We start from the raw sequence: 13,643 nt of genomic DNA on the forward strand, positions 1-13,643 counted from the left end.
CAATTGTTTTAGACCAAAAAATACTGGTTAATTGTTCTTCATTAAGAATTATGAGTAAAATATATGATTGCTTCTAATTCTTAATTCAGCAACACTTTAATTATGTGGATGTTGTAGTTCTGGTAACTACAGCCCAAAAATCATCATTGTTCAATACCAAAAGATAAACACAAGCAAACAAATAATTACTGACAAATAAGTATCAATATATCCCAAGAGAAAACAAACTATAAAAGACAATATAAAAAGACATAGTCATTTTCAGAAATCAAGAAAAAGATCTTCACTAAAAACAAAGCAAACAAACAAAATGAGGAGAATGAATCTTGAAGCAAAAGCAGGTCGCTAAGAGCTCGATGCCTTCATGGTAAAGAAATAAGAAAAGCAAATATGTGATGAAATTCACTGCAAAAAATTGGGACAGGACTCCTTACCAATGATATGAGGCTGAACAAAGCTGTGCCTACTGCCTAGGATTATGGGGTCTATAATGTTCCAATTTAGGGGAGACACAGACACAGCCTGAAAACCAATATTGGTCAGGTGCCCTGGATTTGGGGTGCATCCTGTGGTGTTGCATAGATTCAACTGTAAAATCATCTTGCTTATTCTGTAGGAAGGTATGAGTGTCATATGAGATTAAATATTTTTTTACTTGGCACAGAGGAGGTTTTCAATTCAATTTCTGATTATCGTCAGGAGCTCAGCTGAGCTGGAACAGTTGAGCTGTCAGGTATCAAAGTAGTCAGTTAAAGCAACAAGCCAAGAAGGAGAGGGTCACCTCAACTCACTTCCTGCAATGATATAAGCAATATCCTAAAACCAAAGGAAGAACAGACTCATCCTGTGCCATTTTCCCCCATGGAACTTTGCATGAGTCAAGGGTCAGGTGAGGCAGCACAGAAGTGGAGGTATGGGAGTTCCCATTTCACAATGATTACCGCAAGTAAATTAACACATCCACAACCTCACATAGTTACTGTGCATAGTTAAGGTCGACTCTCTTAGCAAATCTCAAGTACAAAGTGGAGTATTATTAGCTATAGTCACTATGCTGTACATATTGAGGTTTTGACTAGAGTGTGTCTAAAGCCGAATTCTAGTAGTTATAATTCCGACTTCACCAGAAGTTCTGTTTTCGTTATATATTTAATCATCTCAAAAACATCTGAGGAGAAAAATAGATGGTTTACTTTTTATTTTTTGTAGCAAAACTGAAACGGTACAGCTGAGACTCAAATCTAGAGCTATCTTCCTCTATATACATGTTTTTAACAAATATAAAATAGCTTCCTCCTAAGTAGAAACAGTCTCAGCTTTTTGTATAACTGCCAAGTTTTTTTTCCACCTTTTTAGAGGATACTGTATTTGCAACTACAAGCTGGATAGAAAGTGGGAGAAGAACATGCAGAGTTATGTGATAACAGCACTGGATGTCAGAGCAAAGTCGTTCCCTGGAGAGATTCATGATGGGCACAAAACCCAGCAAAACGAGGGAGCTCATCCATTCATTTATGCATTCTTGACTATTTATTAGGTGCAAACTAAGCATCATCTTGAGTGTCAGGAAAGTGTGAAGAGTGACTAAGCCATCACTTATCCCAGATGCGCCTCCAAATATTTAAAGCTCTACATGTCTAATTACTTTCTTCTAGTCTTCAGGGCTGCAGTACTATTTTTCTATACAATAAACCTGTAAAGAGAAAATATTATATTTTCTTTTCAAAATTAGGAAGAAGAGACTATTATGAGAAGTGTCAAAACTAGGTAAGTAAATACTTTGCTTGCGTTTAGTATAAATAAGGAGGATTGAAAGAGAATATGACTTGCTACAGAACACTGAATGTTGCAATTCTCTTAAGCAAGGTTTTTCCTGCTGCCTTAAAGCAACTGAAAAGATTCAGGATTCTATTTACGTAAGCTGTTTCATAAGGGAGAAGCATATATACTGTTTTTTTTAGAATGATGTATGCCTTCACCGTTGTGTATTTGTAGAAAAAAACGTTCACAGTCCACGCGGTGTATTTTAATGTTTTTCTACCCAGAAGAAAGGTTAAAGACAAGTGAAACTCAATGAGCCCCTAACAGAGAATACTCCCAAACAGGCCTTGAAAAATGTATGCAGATTTCAACAGTTCACTTGGAATTTAAGAAGCCTGATACCTAGTTGAAAACTCTGTGTGTGATTTTTCAGGCCTGACCAGAGACTAGTACAGAGACTGTCCTAGCCGGCTTCCTGGGGGAAAGCTGTGCATCCTCACTCCAGACCTGGTGCAGAGCCAGCACATTAGAGTCTCTTAGAAAGTCACCATCAAGGACACAGGCCCTTCGATGAATTTGCATATCCACATATTTGCACTCTTTGCCTGTGCACTTTCGTTCCTATATCTCATTATCTGGGACCTTAGGAGGTAGGGGGAAGAGAGGAAATACTGAAGACCTTTCTCCTCTCTGATCTAGTACTCGGTACTTTCACTCTCTAAGCCTCTCCTACCTCCTTATCCCCAGGCCCCAGGGTCCATAAAACTGCAGGAGTCTTTTGTTCAGAATTCCCTGGGCATCTGCTGATCCACCGGACCCTCACCTGTGTACTAGTTCATGTTCACGGGGATGGGAGAGATGGAACAGGGCAAGTAGGCACCACCTCTGGTTTTAGCTTTTGTTTGTGCAATCACAGTAAGTTATTAAAGGTTTCATTGTTACTTTCATTTCGGATTTGCTGCTTTGACCAGCTACTTGAACACTTGAGAATTCAGGTCTTCCCAGCTCAGCTTAGCTCCTCACAAATTTATGTTTTTCAGAGGTTTTTAAAAGTATTTATTTCGTTTTTTTTTAAAGATTTTATTTATGTATTCATGAAAGACACACAGAAAGAGAGAGGTAGAGACACAGGCAGAGGGAGAAGCAGGTTCCCTGCAGGGAGCCCAATGAGGGACTCCATCCCAGATCCTGGGATCACGACCTGGGCTAAAGGCGTCCCTAAAAACTCTTTCTAAAAGTCACTGGTGTAAGAATTCTGTTTTCATTGACCAGATATTTATAGAGCACACCCTATGGCCTGCACTCTGCTAAAGTGATCGACCCCAAAACAGAAGAAGCCAATGTCCCTATTTGGGAATCAGAAAAGCCAGTTTCCCTACTTGGAAAAGTGGAGAAAAGACCTCACAAATGAAGAGATGCTTAAAAACCCTGGAGACACTGGGTGGCGCAGCGGTTTAGCGCCTGCCTTTGGCCCAGGGCGCGATCCTGGAGACCCGGGATCGAATCCCATGTCAGGCTCCTGGTGCATGAAGCCTGCTTCTCCCTCTGCCTGTGTCTCTGCCTCTCTCTCTCTCTCTGTGTGACTATCATAAATAAATGAAAAAAAAAATAAAAAAAAAAACACCTGGAGACAGGATCCCTGGGTGGTGCAGCAGTTTGGCGCCTGCCTTTGGCCCAGGGAGCGATCTTGGAGACCCGGGATCGAATCCCACGTCGGGCTCCCGGTGCATGGAGCCTGCTTCTCCCTCTGCCTATGTCTCTGCCCCTCTCTCTCTCTCTCTCTGTGTGACTATCATAAATAAATAAAAGAAAAAAAATTAAAAAAAAAAAAAACCCTGGAGACAATTTTTCCAAGAAAATGTAACAAAGTAAAGTCAGATGAACAGAGAGGGAATACAGTGTTGTTTCGTGATTCAGACCTGGCTACTTCTGCACACAGCATGTTCTGCACGTATGTGAAACAGGCGCTGTCACATGTGGGTAGTAAATAAGTCAGATGCAGTCTTCTGCCCAACGCAGATTTCACCGTCTCCATGGAATGCCTGACTTGTGACTTGAAATATAAAGATCCTCTTTCCACGAATACAAATGTTCTTCACTGCGATTATTTCAGGGAGGTTGTTCTAACTACAATGTGTGTAATTGGTCTTCATTGTATTTAATGTGTCAACATGCTTGATCAAATTAATGCTAGTTGAGCTAAGATAAAGGACCAAAATTACATTCTAGTGAGGAGAAGAGGGCATCTGGATGTAAAGCTAGGTGACTGCAGAAAGCTAGCTTGGATGGAGAGGGGAAAGGAGCCAGCACTTGGCCATTGACATCCGGAGAAAAGTCAGGAAGCAAGCAAGGAAGGATAAGAGGCACACATGGGGAGGAGAGAGAAACCAAAGGTTATTCATTACCGTACAATTTTAATAGTCTCCACACTGTGTGCAGCAAACAACATAGATGCAAAATGCCAGTTGCTACGGGGCTGAAACCTAAAAGCGTCACGGCATGCTTACAGGAGTTCAGTTATTCGGTGTCAAGTTTGCTCTAGTGGTTCCTTACATTCATATGCTGCACATGAACATATAAATATTACATAGACATATATATATATATAGTATCTACACACACCTTTACACATAAATATTTAATTATGAAAAGCCATGAGAACCACCCCAAAATAGCAGTGTCATACTAGGGCCTTGTTTTCCTTACTTATAAGGCAAACTCTAATTGATGAGTCACAACCTGCTAGGATTCTCAGACTAATACAATCCAAGAGAGTTTTCTGGAGTTCTGTGTTTGGGTGCTTACATTGCCAACTTCACAACCCCTGTTACGGCTGGTATATCCCAGCTCTTCCAGACACCCTGTCAAAATAATGAGATGGTGAAAATGCAAAGTGTGCATCTCAACGTTCAAGACCCATGTCTGGCACTTGGACTTTGAATGTGTCACAGAGAGTCTACGTCCAAGGAATGATTTGAGGTTGACAGAAGCCTTTCACCTGCTTACCCATCACAACTTCCAAAGTACAGGTCTACTCTAATGATACACTTAAAGCTTCTAGGTCAAAGAATACAATTTATCTGAATGTGGACTGGGAGTAAATTATCACAATTCACTGAAGGGACAATGTAATTGAAATAACAGTAAGACACAGAGGAGAATGTTCAGCCATTAATGCAAATTTTTGGAGGTATTACAAATCATAATACCAGACACCAGGTTTTTACTATCTCAGATTCTTACTCTCAAGAAACACATTTCCATATACTCCAAAAATATTTAGATCAATACAGAGCTATTTTTATGCTGGAGAGTACATAACATTTCTTCTTTTACTAAATGGCTAAATATTTCTTGTTTCTTTACTTACTTGTTTCTTAAACAACTTTAACAAAGTCCTCTGTAGTCCACACTGCTGCCTTCTTGAGAAGAATTAAAAATGTCTCTCATGTTGTTCTAGGTGTTTCCTGCACTTGTTCTGAATTATTCCCACTTCTCTTATGATTTTCTTCCAACAAATTACTTCATTCTCTCACATCTTTAGAGCCTATAGAAATACTTACATATAAACATGAGATCTTCCGTAAGTCTTTTATAATTGATTTAGGTCTTCCCAAACTTCTTGAGTATAAAATCTATCTACTCTTGGGGCACCTGGGTGGCTCAGTTGGTTAAGCGTCTGACTGTTGATTTCAGCTGAGGTCATGATCTCAGGGTCTTGAGACAGAGCCCCATTTTGGACTCCATGATCAGCGGGGAGTCTGCTCCTGCTTTTCCTCTCCCTCTCTCTACCCCTCCACTCCTCTCAAGTAAGTTTTAAAATTCTTTTTTTTAAGTTTTAAAATTCTTAAAAAATATATACACACACACACACACACACACACACACATATACTGTTTCTTAGTCTACATCTACTCACTATACTTTCAAAACTGTCCCTTAAAAAACTATATTCCTGGCACTTTTGTTGCTTCCTTGATAGTTACCTTGTCATACCTAACATTTTAAAGGATTTCTTAAATTTTTTTGGCTTTTTCTTGACATAGAATGACATTGCAGGCACATCTCAGTCTTTCAAAAATAATATTTATTTTGCCTTTCCACCTCTTCACTAGATTATGTGGAATCTCCAGTCTCTTAGGTTGAATCACTTTATTATTCATAAGGGACTGAGTCACTGTTACCACTCCAACTTTGACCATGGGAATAAGCCAGTTTATCTGTGCATATTTTTAGAAAAAAATATCCAATCCTGGATCATTTGTATTCTTTCCAAGTCTTTCCAGGTGATCTTATCATTCATTTGCTCCAAGCATTGGAATATGCTTCTGCTCCCTATCTCTTCCATGCTCTGGTATACTGGCTCACCAGCTCCATTTCAAGCCATACCATTTAGGTTACCAACCTTGATATCCTCACTTAACTCTTATATTGATTATTTTCTCAAGTTTTGTCTCACTCCCAGATCCAGACAAGCCACTCTTCTTCTATAGACTTGGTTTCAAAAACCAAGAATGTTAGATATTTTTGAACACTGAACTTCAGAACAATGATATTTACCACCCTAAATGAAGACCACAAGATCTGTCTGCTTACTTTACAATCGACTAATATGAGGCCTTAAGGAAGTTCTGCGATATTTCTAATAAGTCAGTTGCTAACCTTACTGTGGTTTGCTGCACAAATTGTTTTTCTTGTTGCTTCCAAGATTTTTTCTTTGTGTCTTGCAACAGTTTGTACTGTCTCATTGAGGATCAGTTATGGTATCCTCTATGATGTTTGCTGATTTTCTTAGTGTTTTTATTTTTCAAATTTAGAAAGTTTTAAGTCATTATTTCTTCAACTATTTTTCTGTACTTCTCTTTCTCTCTTCTCTTCTAGTTTACCCATTATGGGTGTGTTGCCATGCTTCCCGGTGTCCCACTGTACTCTGAGGAACTATCCATCTTCATTTTTTCTCTGTTCTTCAGACTATATAACTGCTTCTGGGCTATTCTCAAGTTTACTCATTACTTCTTCTTCCAGATGAAATCTGCTGTTGAGCTCCTACAGTGATTTTTTTTTTTTTTTTTACTTTAGGTATTGAACTTTTCAATTTTAGAATTTTCATTTGGTTCTTTTTAACAATTTTCGTCCCTTCTTGATTTCATTGATTTCTTGAGTCACTGCCATCAAACTTTCCTTTAAATCTTAAACATGGTTTTCTTTGAATATATTTAGAGAACTTTGTACTACACTAGTACTCTATTACTTGTACTTTGAACATATTTATAATAGGTGCTTAGGTTTCCTGCTAAGTCTAACATCTTGGCTTCCTCTGAATAGTTTTTTAAAGGCAAACATATTTAGCTTAAAAGTGATTGCAGAGATGACTAAATGAACATACAATTATCTATGTTAAGGACTGAGATACAGGAGTAGAGTGTTTGTGGCGAAATCTTTTTTAAACCATTTTAGGGATTTTTTTTTCTCGGCACATTTTTCTGTATTCAGTTTCCTTTTGTGTACCATTAAAAGAATCAGAAGAAAGAAAATCTTTAATCTCCTTCACAAAACTATTCCTATGACTCTTTTACTCTTTTGCCATTCTATGCTGTGAATAGTGCTATAATCAAATATTATACACATTTGTATAAGTCCATAGTTTCTAGACACTTTAATTTAGATCAGGATGACATATAATTGAAAATAAGAAACAAAGTGGAAAAAACACAAAATTGTAATGTGTAGATATATTAAGCCTTTAAATATATTAAAAATAATTAAATATAAGTAATGTTTTTTTTCTGAAACTTACCTTATCTGACACCTTCTCCATAACAATTCAGGAAGTCAGCTCTTCAAATATGCTTCATTACACACTGATGAGCACCATTACATTCCACCCTCTGGTCCACTGCATATCTTCAAATAAAAAAGTTACAGTCTATTCTCAGAATCATTTTTCCCAAGGCCCAATGTTTTGTTTGTGCCTCAGTTCATCTATTTTTTGTGGTAAGTACTCTGCTATGGATTTCTTCATCAATTAACTTCTGACAAGTTAGTCACATAATTTTTTCTCAAACTCTGAATCCAATTAGTGACTATCTCACTTTCAAATTAAAACTCCCTATCACAAAGGTCTTATTATATTTTCATATTTAAGTTTCCTTAACCTCAATTTCTAGATCAGTGGTATAATTGAATAATACTTGAATTTAAGATTATTAAAGCATCCCTTAAAATATATATAAAGAATGCAAATTTAGCTATAGGAATAGACAGGATGGGAGAAATTTCTAAACAATGTGGATTTATTTACTGGCTTAATACATTTGATTATTTTAAATTTAAAAAGAAATTTTGACTCTCCTATTAAGTGCTTATTAAATACTTTGTGTATTTCTTTTCAAGAACTGTTTTCATTAATATACATGTGTATATATGTGTGTTTATGCTTATATGCATAAATTTATATTTATGTAATTGAGAATAAGATGACATATATAGTTTTATATCTTTGCATTTTCATCTGATTATGCCTTCAATATTTTACTTATCATTAAATACTAACCAATATTTGACTTCTACTTACTATGTAACTATTCATTTATGCCGCACATTAGTCAAACATTTCCACATTGTTCACTATTACTTTTATGTTTCCCTTAGAATTTTCATTCACATAAATATCACTCTGATGAACAGCCTCTGAAACAAACCTTAGCTTGCATCTCGGATTATTTCTAGCATTACTTGAGGGGGAAAAGTCTTGAATGGGTAGTTAAGGGCTAAATAAAGATTTCTAATACATAATTCAAATTTGGCCAGGTAATTTTTTATACTCCTGAAAAGTATTATGCAGGGACTCACCCTCTCCTAATTTTCCATGATGTTGGCTTTTGCATAATAAAAAAATAAAAACAGCACTACATACTTTACACTTGGATTAATTCTTGTTTTCTCAAATCAACTCTGTATTCTCCACAGAAAGCATGAGCTCAAGAGGTGAAGAGTAAGAAATTAAAGCTCAGATTATTAGTATTGCTTTCCAAAACGGCATTTAAAATTTTCTATTTATGTTTATATTAGGAAACATCCTTTTTAAATGTCAGTGAGCATGCTTTCCAAATGCGTTTACTTAAGCAACCTTATTAATTTTTCTCATCTCATTTTAATAAAACATATCTAATCAAGATGTTTTATATTTAATCTAAATATTGTATATAAATCAAAATATATTAATCAGGTGCATGCAATCAGAACACTAGAAATTTTAAAGCTACATAACTATTGATTTATTGAGATATGTCAGCCACCAAAAGCAGCAAGTAATGAGATGAGTACAAATAATTTATGCTGAGTAAATTCTAATCATATTTCTTAAAAATTATTGTGTGGGTAAATGAACATGCACTACTATGATGAACTAATCTTTTTAACTAGAACAGCCTCAGATGTATATAAAATATTGAGGCTTTATTTAAAATAATATTTATAGTACTTAGGTAAGAAAACATATTTTAAATATTTTGATATCATTGCCGAGAGGGGAAAAAGAAACGAACTCATCAGGTGAGATTATTTTCATTATCATTCTATTTTGCTGTTATAATGGTAAGAGACATACTAAGTTTAGCATATACCATAAAAGAATACATCCTTTTGACTATATAAAGATCTTTTTTAGATCTTATCTTTTTTTCTTGGGTAGTAATGGGGCATCACTTTGAGGGAGCAATTTTTTTTAAGATCTTATTTATTTATTTGAGAGAGAGATAGGTATTCTGAGCAGGGAGGGAGGGCAGAGGGAGAACCAGATGCCCTGCTGAGCCAAAGGCAGACATCCAACCTATTGAGCCACCCAGGTGCCTGAGGGAGCAATTTCTAACTACAGTCATATACATGTATTTTTAACTATGGCATAATATATATTTGTATATGTTATATAGACATATACTATGTAATATATCCTTTATACACATATATGTATGATAAATGCATCTATCTCTTTTGAAACTTAAAGTGGCAAAAAAATAGAAAATGTTAATTGAAGGCAAATTATCTTCATTTATAATAGCATCTATTTAAAATCCCTACTTGGGTCCTAAATCGACATTTTAAGTTTGATACTAAATAATATGTTCTTCAGCATAATAATATGAGCAGGTTGAAATTTAATATATTTCCAAGGAAGCATATATAATTCATTCTTATGAATACTTAGTGGGAAAAAAAGATAATTTGTGTAATTATTTAGAAATGAAATCAAAATGAATAGGATTCATATCAAAGCATGCCCATCAATTTTTTACCTTCTTAAATTCATAGTTATGATTTGAGGTGACTAAGGTAGAACTTAAAAGACATATATTCTAGTTTTTAATTTGCAAAACATTACCTGATTTAGAAGATGGGTGATAGTAGTAAGATCATTTGCAAAAATTATAAAATGACTTCAACTAATATTATTGTGCATATGTGTTAAAAGGGAATATATGGAATGAGGATGTAATATGTATATTTTTATATTTTTTTCTTCAAGGTGAATATAAGACATATCGGAGAAAGACTGATGTGGTAAATGTGCATTATTTTAAGGATCATAAACTTCATTATATTCATTTTCTGCCTCTTCTCAATCAGACATATCTTCTCTGCTATTATGATTAATTGTGCAGAAACACACAAGATTGACAGTGAATTAACCACAGTTGTCGGTTTTTCAGTTACATAAAGAAGAAATCAGACGGTACTTAAACACTTCAACAATATATCAGACAGACAATAAAGCAAAAAGCTTGTGTTAACTACTTTGGTATCAAGTTGATGAGGTAAAATTATTAATTGATGGAATTTTTCAATTATTTGTTAATTACCTTTCCCTTCACTTAATTTGTAATATTTTTAAAAGAATAGTTTTATGATATGGCTGTGTAATCAAATGGCATGAATCTTTTGAGTGTTCATAATAACAATATTAATTTGAAACAGTAAATAAATCTAATAGTATGTCAGGTTTTTGTAGCACCTCCTAGTTTTAAAGACTTTTCATACATTTCATACATGTCAAAGTTCTTCAAATCACTGTGAAATTATGTAAAAAATGCAAATGAAAATAAATGAGACACAAAGATATGTATTTAATTAGGTAGAGTGAGCCTAATAGACACAATGAAAAACTCAGAAAATCTCTAAGATGTGACAACGGACACTGCCTTTCATGAGAAAATACTTCCTTCTAAAAGGTCCTAGGCTATATATATATATATATACTTTATATGAGATAAATGGGAGAAAAGAAAGAATTAGGTAAAATATGTTGCTTTTTGTAATTTTATGTTAAACTGAGTGATAATAATCACAAACAGTATCTTAGAGAAGTGAGTATTTTTTATGAAGTCAATGGTGAAGTCTTTGGTGAAGTCTTTGAAGGAGAGAGGTGCTTGATTTTGAAGTACATATGGTGATTTGCATAAGTAAAGATCAGGGAAGTACTATACCAATAAAAGTAAAAAATAATTAGTGATTACATGAGGAAGTCAGTGAAGGATCTAGGTTGGGACATATGAGCTATGGAGTAGGCAGGAAATATAGATGAGTAGGTGCATAACTGGATTAAAGATGTACTCATCATGCACTACATCTGCTGATGAAAATACCTTTATTTATGTGTAACTGATCTAATCTCCAAGGCCAACTCAGGGGGCAGCTGGGAATACTTAATTTTACTCTAATCCACTAAATGCATGTACTTCAAAGGTTGGCCTAAGTAATGTTTATTCTCTGAGTTGTTTATCTCTCTCTCTGTTGCTCTCCATGGTGATGTGGAATATTGACCTCTATGTCATCCTTATTGACAGCAGAAGAGAAAGAGAACCTCAAAACCTCACAGAGTCCTCATGTTGCCTGATCTCTGATGTGGAGTCACCGGTCTGATCTACTCTGTGAACTAGTAATCTCTAAGACATAAATGGTCTTGATCACAAGCCCTTTGCAGGGGGTTGCTGCTGAATCTGTGAATGGTGGAATCTGTGGCCTTATGTCTTTATGCAGAACTAATGTAATCCATGTCTGACTTGCCCATGTCTGACTTTAGCCATCACCATCTTCTAGCCATTAACCAGCTCTTGCCCATGTCTAGGTAATCACTGTTTCCAGTCCCCTAGCTTAGGCTTTTTCATTCAATCCTTGTTTTAACCTGCCCTCATGCACTTCTGGGGATTTTAATTTCTGCTATTTTCTGTATTATTAATTGGAAGCATTTGAGAATTTTTCCCAAATTTGGGTCTAATTCAAGCCAAAGGAGAATTTTATGGTGACTCCGGAAAATGATTTAATAGTTGTCTTCACTCTACATAATTATCTTATCCTGCCAAATTAACTTTGAGATAACTATGAAGAAGCTATTCCAAATTACTATTAAGGGGATCCCTGGGTGGCGCAGCGGTTTAGCGACTGCCTTTAGCCCAGCGCGCGATCCTGGAGACCCAGAATTGAATCCCACATCCGGCTCCCGGTGCGTGGAGCCTGCTTCTCCCTCTGCCTATGTCTCTGCCTCTCTCTCTCTCTCTCTCTCTCTCTGTGACTATCATAAATAAATAAAAATTAAAAAAATAAACTTAAAAAAATAACAGATTACTATTAAGAATGAGATGCTATTTCTTCACAGATTTAGATTACATTGATGCAAAAATCTCAGGTCTTCTGTGTTTCATTCATTTCACTTAAAACTTTCTTTCAACCAAACCAAGAGAGTGGAGAGAAGAAATACACAGATCAATCTGCCTTTCTAGTTCTCTTTTTTCTCAAAAGTTCCTTGGGACAGAAAGGACACAGTAACTCCATCGCAATTCCCGTATTTTGGGGGACTTTCTTACATAAATTTCATGTTAGGTCATTAAATTTGACCCTAACATATTAGTCACAATTAGTAATTTTAGTCCATTTTTCAGGTAAGAACTTTAAAGATTATGTCTTGCTTCAAAGTTCTCTGTATAATGTTAGTGTTGAGTCGATAACCACTTTTTATTTCATTCCCACTTCAACAGTTCTCCCAGCTTCTCTCTCTTTCCATTTCTGTCTCCTTGATTCTAAAGCAGGTAGACTTCTTGAATTAATGGCAGAAATGTATACACAGAAAGTAGAAGATGAAAACATAATGATATATTTAAAATATTATTCCAGGGATACCTGGGTGGCTCAGCAGTTGAGTGCCTGCCTTCGGCTCGGGACAAGATCCTGGAGTGTGGATAGAGTCCCATATCGGGCTCCTTGCAGGGAGTCTGCCTCTCCCTCTGCCTGTGTCTCTGCCTCTCTCTGTCTCTCATGAAAAAATAAATAAAATTATTTTAAAAATATCATTCCAGTTGCAAGATATTACTGTTAGGTTAAAGTAAGTGAAAGACATGCAGGATGTCTTATTATTCCCTACAACTTCATGTGAACCTACAATGATCTTCAAATAAGCCATCTCAATTGACACAGAAAAAGCATTTAACAAAATTCAACATCTTTCCATAATAAAAACACTCAACAGACAAGGAATAGAAGACTAGGTCCATATAATAAAAGCTATACATGAAAAGCCCACAACTAACATCCTTCTTGATGTTGACAAATTGAAAGTTTTTATATAAGACAAGAATATGGCGAGGATGTCACTGTCACCACTTCTATTCAATATATTACTAGCAGTTCTGCCAGAGGAATTTGGCAAGGAAAATAAATAAAAGGTATCCAAATTGGAAAGAAAAAAAAATACAATTATCTCTGTTTGCAGATGATGAGATCTTTATATAAAAAACCATAAAGATGCCTCCAAAAATAAAAAGCTGTCAGAACAAATGAATTCAGCAAAGTAGCAGGATTCAAAATTAACGCACAAAAACTGGTTGCATTTC

General features: G+C 35.5%; 1 long non-coding RNA gene across 41 annotated transcripts in view; it reads right to left on the minus strand.

Annotated features, from left to right (window-relative positions):
* Positions 1–13,643, minus strand: part of LOC111096363 — a 62,634-nt gene that overhangs the window by 17,712 nt on the left and 31,279 nt on the right. For 22 of the 41 annotated variants that reach the window (XR_005361086.1, XR_005361123.1, XR_005361127.1 and 19 more), the window contains 3 exons: positions 12,934–13,063; positions 7,559–7,665; positions 5,132–5,319 (listed from right to left, as the gene is read on the minus strand). This is a non-coding gene — a long non-coding RNA (uncharacterized LOC111096363). Of the gene's footprint in view, positions 1–1,265; positions 1,694–5,131; positions 5,320–7,558; positions 7,666–12,933; positions 13,066–13,643 lie in introns of those variants that run through there. The other 19 variants (XR_005361129.1, XR_005361121.1, XR_005361119.1 and 16 more) reach the window with 7 other exon arrangements.

This window comes from Canis lupus, chromosome 6 (assembly GCF_011100685.1).
Source record: "Canis lupus familiaris isolate Mischka breed German Shepherd chromosome 6, alternate assembly UU_Cfam_GSD_1.0, whole genome shotgun sequence".
Taxonomy (NCBI): Eukaryota; Metazoa; Chordata; class Mammalia; order Carnivora; family Canidae; genus Canis; species Canis lupus.